This window comes from Mustela erminea, chromosome 14 (assembly GCF_009829155.1).
Source record: "Mustela erminea isolate mMusErm1 chromosome 14, mMusErm1.Pri, whole genome shotgun sequence".
Lineage (NCBI taxonomy): Eukaryota > Metazoa > Chordata > Mammalia > Carnivora > Mustelidae > Mustela > Mustela erminea.
The window spans coordinates 56,734,316-56,750,683 of record NC_045627.1 but is presented as its reverse complement, the minus strand read 5'-3'; the positions used below and the strand labels follow the sequence as shown (position 1 = coordinate 56,750,683).

At 42.4% G+C, this 16,368-nt stretch overlaps 1 long non-coding RNA gene across 1 annotated transcript; it reads left to right on the top strand.

Moving 5' to 3' along the window:
* The first annotated feature begins 546 nt into the window (after nucleotides 1-546).
* On the top strand, nucleotides 547-12,881 carry LOC116573333. Its single transcript, XR_004278716.1, has 3 exons — nucleotides 547-650; nucleotides 1,097-1,227; nucleotides 12,545-12,881. It is a non-coding gene; the product is annotated as an uncharacterized LOC116573333 (long non-coding RNA).
* Nucleotides 12,882-16,368: the final 3,487 nt, after the last annotated feature.

Sequence of the window (16,368 nt, the reverse complement as noted above, 5' to 3'; positions counted from 1 at the left end):
CCTGGGAGTAATACCTATGAAAAGAAAAGGGGCCAGCTCAGGATTGTGTAGAGAAAACCATTGGACCAGGATCAAGGCATGTCAAGACCTCACTAACCCAGCAAGAATTCTGGAGCCAAGACCACCTATTAATACAGTCTGAGGCTGCAGGAAAATGGGAAGACCTTTGTACCAGTGTCTTGCTCAGTGATTGGCAGGGGAGTAAGGTAATCAGGGGTTCAGTTAAATTTACATTTCAGATAAGTGAGGAATTTTTTCTTTAGCACATCCCATGCAATATTTGGGGAATGCTTATCTTAAAAAATAGTCACTGTTTATCTGAAATACGAATTTAATAGGGTGTTCTGTGCTTTTATTTGGTAACTCTGGCAACCCTTGCTGGGGGTCACCCCTGAAAATATATACTCTCAGCTACCACTGCTCCAGTTGGCCATGGTCTGGAAGCCACCATGAGAATAGTGTGACCTTAGCTTGAAACCTGAGGAGGATCTGGAGGTTCTAAGTGCTAGAGGCTCTCAGCTAACCATACTGCCAGTAGCTGGGCAGCAAGTCCTTTCTCGAAGAGAGAACAGAGCAGAAAATCTGTGCACCTGACACACTTATTTTCAGTTTAACTGTTGCCTCCCGGGCTAGAAGTAACCCCAGTGAAGGTGAGAAAATTGTGTCTCTTGTTTATTGCTGTGTCTCCATGCTTAACACACGGCTTGGCTCATGGTAGATGTTCAATTATTGGTTGCTAAATTGAATTGTACTTAAGACTTCAGTGATCTGGGAGTATTTAGGGAGCACAGAAAGCAGTCCTCTTGTTCCTTCCCAGGATCACATTGTGAGTTGGGCTCGCCCTTTGATGACCTCCCACGCCGTGTGTGTAGTCAGCAGAGGTAATAGGTAGAAGTTCGGCTCTGGGCTGTCGAGTCTGAGTTCGCAGCCCCTGAACCCTATAGCAGAGCTAATTATTTATGGAATTAATTAGATGCTTTCTAAGTAAGTAAAGAAGGTTCTAATTGAGGAATTTCAAGAGAGGCCTCATACATGAAGGCAGGTATTTGGTGCGAATGGGTCATGCTGTGCCTCTCCATGTATACATCCCACACAGGGCCCCAACCCAACAGACCCAGGACAGAATTTAAGTATCGCTCTGGGGCTGACTTGCACCATGACTCTCCTGTCAAATGAGCCAGGAATCCTTGCGCTACCCGATTCCAGCAGGCAGTGTCCAGCCACTGGGTAAGTTCTACAGATCCCACCTCTTTCCTCTCTCACAGCCTTCTCTTACTTTCTATCCTCGCTACTTTTGAATTACTTACTAGCTTTGGTTTTCTCATTCATAAAGTATGACTAATAATAATACCCACCTCCCAGAGGTGTTGTGAGGTTTAACATTTATTAAGCTAAAAGCAAGCTTGCAAAGCGAGGACCATGTTCCTGCTTGGAGGTTCAGAGAGGTGAAGTCACTAGCCTTAGGTCACACAGCTTGCCAGTCCTAGAGTAGGATTTTAAACAAAGTCAGTCTGATTTCTGCGCTTTCCCCATGAGAGCCATAAAGACAAATCCCTGGGGTTCCAGGTAGAACTGTGTCCCTGTCTGCCACAGCCTGTTATCACACAGGAGCACAGTGTGACCACAGCATGCCTAAGAGTCACTGGGAGGGAGGAGGAAGATACTGGGAAAGGTGTTTGCCAAGAACCATACACAGTGATTCTACCAGCACATTGAGATCTTTGCCCCTAAAAGAAACTACAAATGAGGGGTTACTCCTGGGAGTATATTTTTTTAAATACTAGAATTAGTTTACCTGAAAGAAATTCTTCTGTATAAAAAGGAAACAATGTAGCCATGCTCCACATTTAAATACAGAATGATTTGCCCTGCAGTTGTGTTGCCAGTTTTTAAAACCCTGAACCAACTCCCTCCCCATGTCACTATCTGATCCCACTGGCTTGGCTGGCTCAGGAAATGCAAACTAATATTAGCCAGAGCAGAAACATAGCCAGCAGGATTATCTGGTTGCTAAAAAGAAATTACGCTATGCACTCTTAAACAAATGAGGAAAACTTGGGTGATCATCCATCCATTTATATGAGCTCCGTCAGGGTGTTCTTCACATTCAGGTTCACATGGTCTGTGGGCAAGGAGCACGCCATTCTTCCTTCCCTCACTTCCCTTTGGAGGAGGACAGTCCGCTCCGGCTAATCATGACTTTCAGATGAAACCAAGTCAAACCAAACTAAACCCACCCAGAAACAAGATAAAGAAGAAAAAACCAACCAACCCAGAAGTGTTTCCTTTCTTGAACCCTGAAAGCAGTCCTCAGATTATTTTTACACATCTTACCTATTTTAGAACCATTTTGTCTTTGTCGTTGTCTTAATCTCGGTGGCCATGTAGAAAAAAAATAGTGAAAGTGAACACATATACATCCCTCTTACACTACTTTAGCCACCCTGAAACTGTTTCCGGAAACATCTAAGTTGAAGGGTTTGTCGTTGTGACTGCTGACAGAGAGACCCTTGAGTTCTTGCAGAAATGAGGAGAGCGACCCCTGCACCCCGGACACACACAGGTGCCCGGCAGGGGCCATGATTTTGATGTCTTTCAATTCATTTGATCCCAACAGCAAACCTATCAGGTAAGGTTTTTCCTTGTGCCTAGGGGGTGTCAGGATGACACTGAGCTTGTTTCCAAGTGGAAAATCAGTATCCCCTCTCCTTGGGGAGCAGGAGCCCCAGGGCCCAGGAAGTTCAGTCGATCCTGGGGCAGCACTGTCCCTCTCTGGCTGCTGCGGGACGTCCCTGACCCTTGTGGATGCAAAAGGCCAGTGCATACCAGTGCTGGTTATATTTACACAGCGGGCTAAAATTAGCTGGCACGCTCTCCTGGCAACCGGCAGGATATAAGTCTCCCATTTTATCTAGCGATGCTAATTCTGGCAAAACCAAAAAGGGTCCTTCTGCTGTTCTCAGTGGATACGCATTCGACAACAATAATATCCTTTTCCTTCCTCTTCCTCTTCTCTACATTTTAGGAAATTTCAAATATAAATCCGGCTGATTTTGGATCAGGACAAATACCTACCAGCCTAGAAACCTAATGGAGGGTTTGGGGGTGGGGGGAAGGCTCCTCCTATATGCAGGAAAGTTTAGGGACTTCTCTGGGATGGAAAAAAGTAAAATAGAGACATATCACTGGCTATTTTCCATCAACATTGGAAGGGTGAACTTAGAAGGGCACCAGTTGGAGACCTGGCATTTCGAGTGCAAATGGAACATTCAGGGGCGGGGGGTGCTGAATGAAGGCCCTGAGCTCCATGGTGAATAGCGCCCAGGGTGGAAGCAGACTGAGGTCCACCCTGGGCAGGACTATGAGGATGGTCACCTCTTTGAAGAGTCTGCCTCTTTCTTGAAGCAGTTAATCTGTGTGGGCCCCCCATGAAAAGGTAGTATGACCAAGTAGTCATGTCTACCGAGGAATAACATCAGGATGTGTGGCGTGTATTTGTGATATGTCCAATGGACCCAGTGGCTGGGAGAGGGAATGGAGGCTGAGGTGTTCAACAGACCTGGGCTCAAGCCCAATGTTGTCTTTGGGTATCCTGTAAAGCTAGCAGGGAGCTGGCTTGAATTTGCTGCTCAACTCTAGACTTGTCCTTAAATTGTACTATGGTCTGGGGGCACCTGTGGCTCAGTCAGTTAAATGTCTGACTCCTGATCTCAGCTGAGGTCTTGATCTCAGGGTCATGAGTTCAAGCCCCATACTGGGCTCCATGTGGGGTATGGAGCCTACTTAAAAAAAAAAAATGTGGTCTGAATGTTTGCACCCCCCACCCCGCCCCAGTTCATAGGTTGAAATCCCAATGCCTGATACGATGATGTTAGGAAGTGGGCCTCTGGGAAGTACTTAGGTCAGAAGGGTAGAGTGTGCCCATCTCCATAGTTTTGAATATTTACAATATGTTTCAAGATTGAATATATTCCTTCCTTTTAATGGGTGATTTTAACTCATAATTATTGATATGACTGATATGTTAGAAATTAGGGCCTTCATATTGTTTTATATTATATGTGGTAGGAAGAAAAATGACTGTATGCTTTCTGTTATCAGAGCTTAAATAGAATCTTATACTGTGTGACTATGGGTTTTTTTGTTTTGTTTTGTTTTATTTTGTTTTGCTTTGCTTTACCCAATCCTGTGTTAGTGCCATGCTGCTTTGATTATTTTTTTTTATTTTTTAAAGATTTTATTTATTTACTTAACAGACAGAGATCACAAGTAGGCAGAGAGGCATGCAGAGAGAGAGGAGGAAGCAGGCTCCCTGCTGAGCAGAGAGCCCGATGAGGGGCTCGATCCCAGGACCCTGGGATCATGACCTGAGCTGAAGGCAGAGGCTTTAACCCACTGAGCCACCCAGGCGCCCCTGCTTTGATTATTTTAACTTAAGAATATGTCTTGATATTTGATAGTGTAAGTCTTCCAACTTGCTTTATTATTTTTATTTTTTATGAAATATGTGAATTGCATCTTAGTTCAAGTGAAACATATATACATGCATGTGTACACACACACACATACACATACATAAACAGTGTCTTGAACCTTCTCACAAGATCACTGTGATGGTTCTATGAGTTCATGTAGATCAATAGATTTCCATACCTCACTTCTCTATAAGACCCTTACAGCCATATACTTTCATTTCTCCTTTTCCAGACTTTATGGTAGAGCCATCATACATTTTACACACATGTGTAAACACACACACACAAATTGTTATGCTTTTTGTTTAAACAAATCTTCATTATGAATTATTTTACTTAAACAATTATTCATTCTGAAGCTCTCCTTTTTGTACATCCATATTTCCATCTGGTATAATTTTCCCTAAGTTTTCTTGTTATGTGGGTGTGCTGGTGATGAATTCATTCAGCTTTTCTATTTCTGAAAAAGGTTTTATTTTACCTTTGTTTATGAAAGACATTTTTTTCTAGGTATAGAATTCTAAATCAAAAGTTTTTTCAATATTTTAAAGACCTCGCTCCCTCATCTTCTCACACACATTGCACATTGTTTCAGTTGAGAAATCTGATGTCATCCTTTCTTTGTTCCACTGATTTTTCTCTGCACTGGTTCTGAGCAATTTGATTTTGATGATCCTTGGTATATTTTAAAAGAAAATTTCTTGTGATTACACTTTGTTGACCTTCTTGGATTTGTGGATTTATAATTTTCATCAAGTTTGAAATATTTTGGTTATTATTTCTTCAAATTTTTTCTGTCCCTCTCCTCTATTGGAGATTCCAATTATACTTATATTACCTATTTGAATTGGACCACAGTTCACTGATGTTCTGTTCATTTTTAAGATTCTTTTTTTTTTTGTCTTGTACTTCATTTTGAATAGTTTCTATTGTCCTGTCTTCAAATTCACTAATCTTTTCTTTTGCAATGTCTAATCTGCCATTAATCACTTCCAAGGTATTTTCCATCTCTCACATTGCAGTTTTTATCTCTTGAATTTGGAGTCCTTTTTAAAAAATCTTCTATTTCTCTAGTTAACTTTTCGAACATATGGACTATAGTTATAATAGCCATTTTAGTGTCCTTCTCTGCTAATTCTAACACCTGTGTGAGCTCTAGGTTGATTTTAATTGATTGTTTATTCTCATTACGAGTTATATTTTCCCGATTCTTTTTATGCTTGGTAATTTTTTATTGGATACCAGACACTGTAAAATTTACTTTGTTAGGTGGATATTTTTGTATTCCTATAAATACTCTTAAGTTTTTTTTTTTTTGTCCTTCCTAGAATCGAGTTAAGAAATAGTTTGTGCCTGGGATTCAATTGGAAGTACTTTGGTCCTTTTGGCTTGCCTTTAAGACTTATTGGGCAAGACTGGAGCAGTACTCAGTCAGGGGCTAATTTTTCCCCACTCCAGAAGTAAGAATCTTCTGTGTACTTTGCCCAGCATTTCATGAATCATGAAGTTTCCAGTCTGGCTTGTGGGAACAGGTATTATGCCTATGTGTATGTGATTGTTGAGGTGTTTCTTTTCTCAGCCTCATCTAGTTTTTTTCACATGCACGCACTGATTATTAGCTGAATACTTCGTGGTTTCTCGCTAAAGATTTTCAGAGTGCTCTCTGCATGTTGTTTTCTACCCCTGCCACCAGTCTCCCCAGTATTCTGTCCTGCAAACCCTCGCTGCGCTTGTCTCTCAGATTCTCAGCCCCCTCCTTCAATCCAGGGAGTCTATCGCCCTCTACCTGTGTTTTCCTTGCCCCTAAATTGCAACCTGTGAAGTCTCTGGAAGTTGCCGATCATGGTGCTTATTTTGGCTGTTTCCTGGCTCTCAGGAATCCTTCCTTCATTGCCTGATGTTCAGTGTCCTGAAAACTTACTTCATATATTTTTGTCCTTTGTGTATTTTATGTGGGAGAATAAATCTTATTCTCTCTGTTAATCTGTCTTGGCTGGAGTCAGATGTTCCAGTCTGATGTTAAAATATTTCCAAGACACAGTTATCATGGAGTTTAAGTGGCTATGAATTGTCTCAGGTAAAGGTCAGAAGGAGCCTTCGGCAGCATTCTTTGGGAAGGCAACTAAGGATGGCTCCAAAGCCTTCTTTCAGAAGACTCAATTCCTCTATACAAGCCATTGCTCTGTTGTGCTCATTCTGTGCTGGGCTTGGATGAAAGTGGTGCCTCAGCTGAGCTGCGGCTTTATTTAGAAATGGCAAGTTACTGTAGATTTATAGAGACATTCTACCACCCACCTTGGGAATTTAAAGGGAATGATAAGATCCAAAGACTATCAGCCGACTTCAATCAGCAAAGCTCTAAGCCATCTCTGATGTATTCAACTCTAAGGGTTGGAAATTCATACACTTCTGAGCCAAAATGAGATTCATGTTCAATGTAAATAAGAATTAGTCTGTGATTCTGCAGTTTTGCTTCCTGACCTGGCACCTCCTACAAAAATAGAAATGTCAGCGCCTGGCGGTAGAGCATGCCAACTGATATTGTGACCCAAAGGACCAAGAAGGCTCTGGCTCCACAGCCAGCTGGCGGGCTGCCATCGCCAATGGGAAAATCGTTCCTGTGTGATAAGACAGCAACAAATGCTTTCCCTGTGGCTGTGATTAAAGCAGGCTCTGCATTATGAAAACACTGCTTCGAGCTTCACATAGCAGTCATTTTTGCTAAATATTCATATGCTTATTTATACTCTCCCAGGCCTTGTCTGAAATCAGGGAGCTTAGAATTTCAGGCACCAACTACTTCCCTTTTTGGGAAGAAAAATTAGTGGACACAGGCATAAAGGACTTGAGAAAGGGATGGAGAAAGGGAAAGGTAGATGAGTCTATAGTCAGTCTTGACAAGAACCATGTATTTTCTCCACATGCTTGGTAGAAAAGAGTTGCTCATTGTGTAGGGTGTGTAATGGTGTGTAATGGTGTAAGCTCCAGGCCTAGGGGGCTGTATTTTTCCTGACCCAGCAACTCATAAATGTGTGTCGAATGAATAAATGAATGATAATCTATGAAAATGTGCAAAGTCTTCTAGGGCAAAGACTAAAGGTTGGTTGTCTTTGTAACCAGAGCATCTAAGCAGGGTTCCTGGCACACAGATGGAGCACAAATACATGTTTTTGGATCAGTTAATGAGTGATTAATGGGAAAGAAAGGAATAGAGAAGGAGAAGAAGGGAGAGAGGGAGAAAAGGAGAGAAGGAGGGGTTTAAGAACAGACAGCTGGGCTGGCCACCCTGCTTCCTGGGTCCTTTGCACCTGGCTGCCAAGAATCGGCTTTATGTGTCTTCTCCAGCTGTTTGTTACACCTGCCCCGGGGCCGTAAAAGCTCAGGCCCTTATGATGAGACTCTCCAGCCCTTTGTAATTTACAGAGCATCTCAATGGTTTCCAGGTGGCACTGACCACTAGGCAATTTCAGTGTCTTACCTTGAGACAAATCCCTTCCCTCCAGGCTGCTCTGATCCTTGTCACTTCGAGTCCTTCTTGTGCCCTGCCCTAGCTGGGGATGGTTCTTATGTCTATGAAAGGGAGAGAGGGAGAGAGGAAGAGAGTGGGATGCTGGTGGTCTGCTTCCCTCTGGGTTCTCTGGAGGTCCACCTGACGGTATCATTTGCCTTCCACATTCCTTCCTACATTCCCATGGAGCTCTGTGTCTGCTTATGTCAACATGAGAGCTGATGGGCTTAAGGCATCAGGGGTTGACATGCAGTTTCTTTCTTTCTTTTTTTTTTAGATTTATTTATTAATTTGACGAAGAGATTATAAGCAGGCAGAGAGGCAGGCAGAGAGAGAGGAGGAAGAAGCTCCCCACCACGCAGAGAGCCCAATGACCTCGATCCCAGGACCTTGAGATCATGACCTGAGCTGAAGGCAGAGGACTCAACCCACTGAGCCACCCAGGCGCCCTGACATGCAGTTTCTAAGGAAGGTCCTGACCAGCCCTATATGTCTGGTGATGTGGATCCCCTGGAGCTCACTTCTTCAAGAGGAGCTTGAAGTAGAGGACACTCTGGGTAACCACCATTCCCAAGCTGCCCTATTTGTTTGCAACAAGCTCGACACCTGGGGAAAGAGAAGGGTTTTCGTAACCTGGTGGGCACTGGAGGCACAATAACTAAGGAAAAGACTACTGAGCTCTAGAGCCATAGTCCTTTGAGACCATGACAGTATCTCCTGCCCTGCCTCCCCCAGTCTTTCACTCTGTCACTCAGCTTTAGCTAATCCCTGAGCCGAGGCAGGGCCTGCCCTGGGATAAACACAAAATCTGGGGTGACTCTGGGATAATAATTTAAAAATTACGATGTATCAAATGGAATCCACAAACTCATCTGCATTCCTGTATTTTCTTTGAAATAATATTATATCAATCTCAGAGTCCCCATCCTGCCAGGTTAATGGAAAATACATCTTCATTTACACTGAGGTTCCCCCTGGATTGCCATTGGGTGAAGTGTTCTTGGGTCTTCTGGTGCAGAGCATTAGCGTGGCCCTTTTGCTAATTGACTGGTTACTACTAAGACCTTCTTTGTCCCGGTCCAAATGGTCCCTCACGTGAGTCTCTGTTGCCCCAATCATGATAATCCATGATGAGATCCAAAGCCAGCGAACAAGGCTCCAGCCTTCCTGGGGCAGCATGCACTCTTTCTCTCTAATACCTGATATCCTTGGGGCTCTGTCCAGGAGGGGGCTGAGGCTTCCCACTGTGCACAAATCCCAGAGACCTTAGTCTCCTTCTCTGAAAGACAGCATTCTTCCCCCTTGTTCTCAAGCCCCTCTTCAGTCGCTCTTCATCTCCTGGAAACATCTATTCAATGAGTTTAGGCACTTAAAACCGGTAGAGATTTCAAGCAATTTCTGCTTTCGGTCTTCAGGAAAAAAGGTGCAGATGCTAGAAAATGTGTTTTAGTTAGGGTATGGACTCAAGACACAAATGTGTGATGGTGACTTGAATAGTAGCATGGGGTGAGAAGTCTGGGCAGCTTCTCTCTTCCTTTTATCTTCTCCTTCCAATAGTTCCCAGGATGGTGTCCTTATCCTCATGGCCAGAACAGGGTGTGCTCCATGTCTATGATCCAACCCACAGAAAAGGGAAAGAGAGAAGCCCAGGACCTATAACTTGTCTTTTAGGTGGTGATCTGGAAGTTCTCCCGTCATTTGTATTGCCAATCCACTGACTGACCTAATTCTTAAGACCACCTGTGGTTGCAAAAGAAAAATTATACTCAGGGGAATTCTAGTACCATGAAGAAGAGAATATATATTAGGGATATTAGGGCTGTTTAAAATATTAAAATACTAATCTGCTTAAAAGGGAAAACATAAGGAAAAGAAACCATAAATAAACATTTTAACAAGTTATTAGTGTCATTAACAACATTGTAATTTATATGCCTGTCACTCTGTGAGATTTACATGTATGTAGTATCTCCAATCCTTTCCAGTAATTCTGTAAGGAAATTACAGTCCTTGAGTTATCTGGGGATCTGTGGTGTCTTTTTATTGTGTCTATTTAGAGAAGTAAAATTACTTCTCCATATGATTTGAGATTGGGGTTGGCCACAAGAGAAATCTGGGTGAGATTTGAAGACAAACGAGGCTTCAGCCATTTCTACACCAGGCACAGGGGCAGCTCCCTCATGTGGCCTCTGGTCTGCTGCTCCCCTTTTTGGCACAGGGTAGCGTCCCAGCTTCTAGCTCCTCCCCTGACTGCTGGATTTTCTCCTTCAGCCTCTCTGAGGCTTAAGCCAGGTATGTGTGCAGCTCTGTGAGGAAGGGTGCTGGCTTTGCTCATCGGTCACTCATGTTATCAAAGTTGAGGTAGTTTACCCTCATGGCTTCCATTTTGGGTCTTCTGGACTGTCCTTGCTCTCCCCATTTTCTGTCTTCTCTCTCTTATATAAAATTGTCCAGCACATACTACCATTGTATAAAGTCTAAATATTTTAATAGATCCCTTCCCCTATAGCACTCATGATAGTACTTCTCTGATAAAATCCTAACTGATACACTTTGTTCCCAACAACTAAACCTTCAATCTGTGCTGTCTTTTATGTCTAGTCATAGCCACACAGGTGGTACTGTGGTCCCCAGATTTCTTTAGGCTTTCTGCCTCCTGGGTCCACTATAAGAACAGTATGGCAAGATCTGTCTCGAGGCAGGCAAGGGTTGAACACCTGGGCATAGCATGGTCATGGACATAGCCTGGGTCAGCTCCCAAAGGGCCCTACTGAGTTTCTGACAGAGGCACAGAGAACTGCAACAGGTCTGAAGATCCTTAATGCAATACTATCATTCTGAAGATAAAATGATATTCCTTACACCATTTTTATAACTGAAAATATCTATATACATATATACTTTTTACTATTATAAATAATGTACATTTCTTTTGGAGGGGAGGGAAGTGGTGCTTTGCTATGTCCATAGTCCCTAATCCCTGGGAATCAGGAATAAGAAAATATTACAGATTTACAGCAGCAAATCAAACAAACAAAAATATAGTGCAAACCTTTTCTATAAACAATGTAGTCAATCAAATATTTACTGAGCAGCCACTTCATACCAGGCACTCTGCTAAGCGCTTTAAAGGAGCTCCCTGATGAATAAGACATGACTCCTGCATTTTCACAAAATAGTTAAGAAAACAAAGTGCAACAAGTGAACAGTTAAGTAATAAGAAGGAATTAAGTATTGAGAGTTTGTTTATACAAAGCACAGCAAAGAAATTACATACTAGGATTGCTTCTGAGCAGTGCTCTGTAAGTAATTATCACTGTAAGGGCTGAGTAATGTGAAGAATCCTTCAACTGTTTCCAGTCCGGCTGGATATGTATCTCAGTGAACATCAGCACCTCGGCTATTCATTTCCATGGTAACTGGAAAGTCTAGCAGAGTGATCACACTAATACTTACCGAGGTAATTAGAATAACAATAGAACTTGCTGAGGCTAACTATGTTGTAGGCCCAGGCAACATGCTTAGCTAGTATTATCTCATTTAAATCCCACACCGACCCTATGAGGTAGTGACTATCACTTAGACTCAAGAGACGGTAGATAGTCTCACCTGGTGTAAGTGCTAATGAGTAGGACTTGAACCCAGGTCTGTTTGGCTATGACTCACAGTTCAAAGTCAGGATGGGAAGCTGCCTCATCTCTTGGCACCTCCTTTTGAGAGGAAAGAATGAAGACAGACTTAAGGTGAGTTTTACAGGGGAACAGGTTGGTTGGATAGGGGAAGCAAGTATGTTCTCGGTATGTTTGCCAATAAACTTAAGGGGAGAAGGAAGAGTTTGTGGGTGTGTGTTCACACACATGTTGCTAGAAAGACATATTTTCATCCAAAAACTTCTAACTATGGGGCTGGTATGTGCATCCTAAAGTGGAAAAAAGAAGGAACATGGAAGTTAGTTATTCCTGACCCATGGTGGGAGAGTGTATATAAGAATAGTCTAAATTTTAACAACAAATTTACAAACTCAAGGAATGATCCAGAAAGCTGAAGATTAGTTTCTAAAATCGAGTGAACTTGGGGGCCTAGGTGGTCCCATCAGTTAAAGCGCCAGACCCGTGACTTTGGCTCAGGTCATGATCTCATGGGTTGTGAGATCAAGCCCTGTGTTGGGCTCTGGGCTCAGCAAAGAGTCTGCTTGAGAGTCTCTCTTCCCCCTCCCCTCAGCCCCTCTCACTCACTCTCTCTCTCAAGTAAGTAAATAAATCTTTTAAAAAGTGAGCGAATTCTTGCATGAGAATCCATTATCCTTCTAGCAGAATGTCTCAGGAACCCCTGGGAGCAGGGGTGTGCTGCAGCTGACTTGTTCAAGCTTGTGAGAACTGACGGTTACATTTGCAGGAACTTCTCAAGCAGGTTGACATCATGTTGGTGTTGGGAGTATTCTATACTATGGAAATCCATAAACGCTATAAATCACCCAGGGAACTGGTTGTTAAGTATTTGCCAGCACACCGCTGTCTAGAGGCAAAAAAAAGGTTTTAATCAGCACCATTTCACCTCCCAGGACCCTTGGGAGACTGAATGGGGAAAGCGGGAGTACAGCTGGTGGAGGGAAGGAGGTTGGAGAAGATAGAAGAGTTGGAGCAAGTGGCGAATTTGGTACGGAGAGAGACTCCCGCATCTGGCTGCATGTCAAAAGGACCTGGAGAACTTTTACAACACAGACCTGTAGATCCAGGGAAGGAACCTGGCCCATTTGATAATTGGAGCAGAGTAACACCCCCTTCATTTTGTGACAAAATTATTTTAAGAGTAATTATGCAATAATCAGTAGTGACTATATAAGATGTCATGTTATGAATAATATATGTAGGACATATGTTGTACATAATGTAGCTATAATAAATAATGTATGTGAAATAACATTGTCTTGACTCATTTTTATTTTATAAATAGTTAACAATTTGAAAGAAGAAGTTTTAATTTAAAAATATTATTCAAGGGGTGCCTGGATGGCTCAGACCATACAGCATCTCACTCTTGATCTCAGGGTTGTGAGTTCAAGCCCCACATTAGACATGGAGCCTACTAAAAAAAAAAAAAAAATTATTCAATACAATAGTTCAAGTATGAAATAAAATTTGCCCATCCCAAAATATATGTTGTACTTCATCATTTATACTCTACTTCACCATAATAATTTGTACACCATATGCACAAATAAAAACTCCAGGTGATTACATAGAATGGCAAATTTGAAGTAACTCAAGTTCTGTTTCTTCATCTTGACTAAGACCATTACCATGGGTTAGTCTGAATTATTTAGAATGCTGGAAAATCTAGTACTATGGATGTTGAAGACACAGATTGAATCCCAAGCAAGCCTCCAACTTCAACCATTAGAAAATTTCTCTGGGGCACCTGAGTGGCTCAGTTAGTCAAACATTTGCCTGAGCTCCGATCATGATCCTGGGATGTTGGGGTCCAGCCCCTCATGGTGTTCCCTGCTCAGCAGGGAGTCTGCTTCTTCCTCTCCCTCTGCCCTTCCCCCCACCTCGGTCTCTCTCTCGCTGTAGCTCTGCTCGCTCAAATAAAGAAATGAAATCTTTAAGCCATAGTTTCAGCAATAAATAAATAAATAAATGGAATCTTTTAAAAAATATTAAAATATTTATTAACAAAATACATATATATATCTTAAACCAACTGCTTAGAACTCAGGCCAAAAAAAACCTAACCAAACAAACAAACAAACAAACAAACTAGATTTTGGAGAAATATTTGATCACTGACAATGTTTAGAATGGTTAGCACATGGTGATAATAAAAAGCAGACTGACTCTTAGTTGGTTCTATTATCATTCTTTAAATTCTCTAAAAGACATTACTGCCTTTTAGAGACTTATTGCCTGCACCTGGGTGTACACCTCCCACCACCCTGCCCTTGGAGGGGTCAAGGGTGCACTGCCCTTTTGCCATCACTGCTTGGATCCCACCTCAGGGCAAAAGATTCAGAATCTTTTCAGGGGGGAGACCCCAGAAGTCTATATTTGTGAAAAGCTCTTCCATGAGATTCCAGTGATCGACCAGGTCTGGGAGCCACTGATATGGCAACAACAAGACAGAAATACCTGTGCTTCAACCTCAAGGGGGGGGGGGGGCGCAGTATGGCTGAGTAGCTGTCCCAGTCTCCAAATTCTGGAAACCCAGTGGGGTTGGTTGGCAGATGGACTCTCATTGAGAGCAAGCAGGTTGAAAGAACCTCTAAGGGCAACTATAGGAAGTTCTTCCTTTGTATCATGAAAGATCTTTAGCTCACAGATATTCACAGGTTAAAACAAGAAAACACATCCCTTTATTTAACGATAATTTAGGAGTCTATTTTTTTACTATCTTTCTTTATAACTTGAAAAACTTTTATTGTTTCTTTTCCCTTCTTGTCCTCCCCGACAATCTCAAAAAAGCTTATTATTAAAAATGTCAGATTTTTAAAAAATTTGTTAGATGTTACTCTTCTGCTTGAATACCTTCCATGGGCTTCCCATCTTACTCCCAGTAAAAGCCAAAATCTGGGTATAGCTACCAAGCCTTATACTGTGTCCCTCTTCATCCCAGCACTCTACCTCTTCTAATTATGTCTTCTCATTCCCTCCACTCCAGCTGCATTGGCCTCTTGCTCTTCCCCCACCTCATTAGGCATTCCCACCTCAGGACCTTTGGACTGGCCACTCCTTCTGCCTGGAACAGTCTTCCTTCAAAGGAAACCACATGGCTCCCTCCCTTACCTCCTTCAGGTCTGTGTTCAAATCTCTCACCTGATATATGAGAGCTTTATTTTCCTCAACTGAGCTAACATCATGTGACATACCATATATTTTAGTGTTTACTTATTCTGTTCCCTCTACTACATTTCTGAAGGCAGGATTTTGGTGTATTATGTTCAGTGCAAATATCCAGGGCCTGGATTCTGCCTTGCACATGGTTAGCACTTAATAAAGGGATATTGAATGAATGACTCAAAATGCACACAATCAAAATTTAATAATAATAATAATAATAATATAGACTTATTTAAAAAAATTCCTTGGCCACAATGCTTTTTACTCAGTCAGATTTCCAGAGGTAACCACTTAGAAATTTTTAACCTCTGTTTTCTGTGAGTTTACCCCTAGATCTCTAAATAACATGATTTTCTTTACATTATCTACAGGCACCCTGCTATGGTGGAACTGAATTTGATTCTCTTGCACTTTTCCTTTCTCCTCATCTTTGTGTTTAACTAGGACAGTGAAGTTACTTTTACTCTTGTTAGTTTATTCTTCATCGATGTATCTATTACAATGTGGTTACTATTGTTATTTTTATTTCTTTTGTTGATAAATTTTTAACTTCATTACATTCTACCAGATTCCCATTCCACTCTCTGATACAGTATCTTTTGTCTCTTCAGCTGGTCTGATGAGGACATTAGCCCCTTATTCTCTTTCTACTCTCCTTCTCCTGGCCTTTCTCCCAGCTGTCCTTGTCTTTGTGGGCAGCAGTCTTCAGCCCCATGGTATGACTTGAATTTCATGTCTCTTCATGGGAATCTTCAAAAGGATCTCTAGGAGGATGTGGCTGCTTTTAACTGACAAGTTACTTCACAGGGTCTCCCTTTTAAATTTGGATGGAGATAGTGGACAGCAGGTTGGGATTTTGCCTGGAGAGTAGGGAAGGTAGGCGATGCCTCAGAGAACTTGCAGGGCAGCCTTGGTGGTGGGTGCTCTAGTCTGGGGCTGGCCTTACCTGGACACACTCTGTCACCTGCGTCTAGGCACCACCCAGGGGTGGGTGGGAGGGGCACACCTCTCAGGAGAGGACTGAGGTTAGCCAACTTCCCAGGACCCCTGTGCCAATGCATGTCTTTCTGATGAGAAGCAGACTTTTAGGCCCAAAGGGATGGCCGTATTGGCAAGATTAACATCCTACCTCCCAGTAGACAGACAGACATGAGAAACTAAATTATAATCAAAGGTAGCTTACTGAGCATGGGGTCAAAACAAGGCATTGGATGGAAAGGACAATAGACAATCACAATAGAAGCAGAGAGCCCACTCAACCCCCTCTCAAGGGAGAAAAGGTTCTGCTAACGTGACCACAGCTCTTCAAGGTCTGTCGTCTGTGACATCCTTCATTGCTGCTGCTTCCTTTCTACATCTCCAGAACGGATTAATCCCCTTTCGGCCAGCGGATATTTTAAATTTTTCCATAATTTTCATCACAATCAAGCCTCATTGTTCTGAAAGCCATTCTCCCTAAGGTAGGTTAGCACATGTCTATTAAAATAATTTTCTGAGAGCCATCTTATTTCCCTCCCTCCCAGATTCACAGTGAGTCACATCACTATTG